The following is a 4,084-nucleotide window of genomic DNA, read 5'->3' on the forward strand; positions in this document are numbered from 1 at the left end:
TCTCTCTCTCTCTCTCTCTCTCTCTCTCTCTCTCTCTCTCTCTCTCTCTCTTTCTCTCTTTCTCTCATGGTGTCATTTTCTTTTTAATTCTGGTGATTTTTGACAAATCACAAACAACCCATTACTGGCTTTCTGACTTTAACCCTTTAGCATTCAGATTATCCTGTTGAATATAATGCTTATTTATTCACATTGTTTTGAACTAATCAGGCATTATCTCATAGCTTTCAAATTTCAATGATGTGTTTGTATATATTTTTAGAATGACATGGTCTGGTCAGTTTGACATAAAACAAGTAGAGTATTTGGGTCAGAAATGGCCAGTTTAAATGCTAAAGGGTTCAATCAAGCAGGGGTTGAAATTTCTCTTTCATCCTTCAAAGGGTGATGAAATAAAATAGTAATTTAATACTGGAGTTGATTAAATCCGCCATACTGCCTCCTCCAAATGTGTGGCCTATGTACCTGAGAAAAAAAATATTTTCCAGTTTTGGGTTTTCAGGTGAGAAGACAAAATTACTTAAATTAACCTGAACCCAATACATCGTCATCATCATCGTTTAACGTCCACTTTCCATACTGACATGAGTTGGACGGTTTGACTGAGGACTGGTAAGCCAGAGGGTCGCACCAGGCTCCAATCTGATCTGGCAAGGTTTCTACAGCTGGATGCCCTTCCTAACACCAACCACTCTGAGAGTGTAGTGGGTGCGTTTTACATGTCACCGGAACAAGGGCCAGTCAGGAGGAGGTAACCAGAAGCACGTGGAATAAAACACAAGAAGACAGTGAAGGAACCATAAAGAAGGAAGAATGCATCAACATGTCAGGAATAGTATTGACGAACTTTGAGAAGCATAGAATTTTTGAAGGATGCAGTATTCTGACAGCTACCAAATGACTTGGGTATTCCAAACTTTGACAGTCTGAGCATGGAAAAATGTTTCCATCAGTCAAGAGTGCTGTACTGTGTTTTGATTTTATAAGTGTGTTCGCGAGTGTTGAGATATGCATTGAATTAAAAAAGTAGGGCCATAGTTGTTGGAAAAACGGTGGATAATGTTAGTATTGAAATTCTAATATTTCAGCCTTTGATCATATTAACAGAGACCTTATCGTCGCTGTGTGTTTAAGAAGTTCAGTCTTTAAACATGTGGTGCCGTGTTCAGTCCTTCTATACGGTACATTGGACGATTGTCTTTTACCACGGCCTCCGCTTGGTAAATGCTTTGCGCTTAAATTTGCCTGAAAGAAATTGTTGAAATTCATTGAATATTTTGTTGGTGAATTACCGATGTAAAGGGAGGTAACTCTCTAACGGGACGTAACCATTTCACAGCATGAGTATCAGGCAAATACTGAGATCGATGTGTTTGACGAAAACTAATGATGCTGCCCCAGTATGGCCGCAGAGCAGTAAAAGAAAATATATTACTTCATCTTAGGTGCTGGGAGAGAAATAGTTGACACCAATTCATGCGTTGTGAATTGATGTATTTTGTAGTAGAGCGGGGTATTAATACAATTCTATTATTGTGTATTTAAATCAATGAGGGCATTTTTAAATGGTTGCTCACCCTGCTAGAAATAGTAGCAAATATCCCCCTCAAATTATATTCTGCCATCTTGAAAAAGAAAAGACACATTGTTTTATGAAGTTCTTGAAACATTACGGATCAAAAATAAGAAAAAATCGATAGAGAAAGATCAAAGGTTTGTTTGATCAGGGCTGGCCTGGAGCTAAAGAGCATCACCATCTCTTCATCTAGTAAACACTCCAGTCTTATTGTTTGTTTGTAGTTTGTGAAACAAATGTTTCAATAACTGCTTGAGAGCATGGAAATAACTTTATCAGCAATCATAAAACTAAATCAATTTCATAGGTGAACTTATAGACTTCATCAATCGCCAATAAATGAAAATCTAATATTTTTTAAAAACAACTCTGCAAAATCTCTGGCATCAGGTAATGAATCAAGATATAGTGAGACCACCGTTTGACCTAACTATAGAACAGTATGCAGCATAGCTTCTGATAAGCAGTTCGTTACATCTTGTGGTTAAAGAAATGCATAGGAAGGAAGAAGCTTAAGAGCAAGTGTGCTTGTGCGCGTGTTATACCATGGCAGGTCAAGTCCACCTTAACCACATTCATTGCCATTGGCACACTTCTTAGCAGAAGACAGATTTAGATGCAAGTTAAACTTCTTTCATTAGAGTCTTACTATAATTTATATTCAAGCAATGATTTAATCAAATTAAGATAATCAGCAACAATTAACATTAAGAAATGAGACCAAATTATTTAAAAATAAAAAAAACTGTCAATATTTACACAAGTTCTTTGACTTCATTATTAGTCATGTTCTAAATATAAATTTCTGATTAGGTACAAGCATAGCTGTGTAGCTGAAAAGTTCATTTCTGAAATATGTGGTTTCTTCTCCTTTAGCCTCAGTTTGATGAAAGCTATGTGGGTGGACTTGGGAGATAGAATTTCACAGTATATACATTTTGTGTGCGTGTGTCTAGAGCGTGCGCACACACACGCACACGCGCACGCGCGCGCGCGCGCGAACATGTGTCCCCTTGCCTTGACATTGCACAATAGCTGTAAACAAGCATCAATGTCATACAAGCGGTGGCATTTGTTTCAGATCTTCCATGAAAATGTATCATAGCCACAGGGAAATATTGGCATGCTTGGAAACGAGGAGAAGGTTGGCAGGAGGAAGATATCAGGCTGTAGAAAATCTGCATTGATGAAATTCCTGCAACCCACGAGAGCATGGACAGGTGGACACTAAACACTGATGACAATTAGATTTTCTGTTATTATATTCCATCTGTTGTTGTTGGCGATGACCAAGGACATGACATGGGAGAGGAAGATGGGGCATCGCTTGTCCAGCTGTCGCCAAACAGTCTGATGAGTGGTCAGAAGGCTCTGCCGACAGGCTGGGCACTGGTGGTGTGTTGTGACAGAAGGTAAAGAGTTGGCTCTGGACATACATAGTTCACATTCTCTTTGTTCTCCAGCAATCCTTTTCTGTTTGTAGGTAGTGGCACCTTTTTTTGGTGCAGCTTCACCAGGCAAGGCAGTCTTGTTCTAGTGTTTCCTGGTGTGGGGTTGATCTCAGAGCTCTTCAGTAAAGCTTTGAATATGTCCATGAAGTGCATTTTCTGTCCACCTTGTGTATGCTTGCCAGTTTGCAGTAAAATATTCTTTTGGGGAGTCATGTGTCAGGCATTCAAAGAAGCTGACCTGTCCACCTGACTTGCGCTCTTCTTGGCAGTGTGTAAATGCTTGACAGATCAGCTCAAGAGAGGACCTCCATATCTGGGACCTTGTTTTGCCAGGTGATTTTCAACCACTTTCTGTGAAAGTGGTTCAGGTTTTTAGCTTGGCATTTGTCAATTGTCCAACTCTTGCAGGTGTACAGTAACATTTACAGGATCTTGTAGCTTAAGACTTCATTATATGTGCAAGAATTGCAGTATGAATAAGAAATTCACTTTGCAACTCTGTGGTTTTAGGTTCAATCTCGTTGCATGTGGCACCTTGGGCAGAAATATCTTCTTCCATAGTTATGAGTCAATAGATGCCTGAAGTGTGAAATTTAGTACATGGAAACTGTGTGGAAGAATTGATCCAATGGTGCTTGGATTAATACCACCATTGTTCCTTGGATGATTTTAACAGAATACACTGTGTTGCATGCATTTGAATTAGGTCCCAGGTATTAAAATAACTTTCTCTCTCTCCCCAACCTCCAAGGGTTCTGGCACTATTTTCCCTCCTCTGGCTAAGTCATGTTAAAAAAAAATTAACAAAAAGAAAAGAAATATAGAAAGAATTCCCTTGTCTAAACCTGGTCCTGGAGACAGGCAATAAAGCTCCAAAATGCCAGCAGAATTGTTTGCACCTCTGGTATTTCCTCTGGTTTTTTACATTCTGAGCTCAAATCCCACCAAGGATCACTTTACTTTTCATCCTTTTGGGGTAGATAAAATAAAATACCAGCCTAAAATTGCTGACTTTGTGCCAAAAATTAGGAAGGATTATGCAAGGATTATCATCATT

The sequence above is a fragment of the Octopus bimaculoides genome, chromosome 14, assembly GCF_001194135.2.
Source record: "Octopus bimaculoides isolate UCB-OBI-ISO-001 chromosome 14, ASM119413v2, whole genome shotgun sequence".
NCBI classification, from domain to species: Eukaryota; Metazoa; Mollusca; class Cephalopoda; order Octopoda; family Octopodidae; genus Octopus; species Octopus bimaculoides.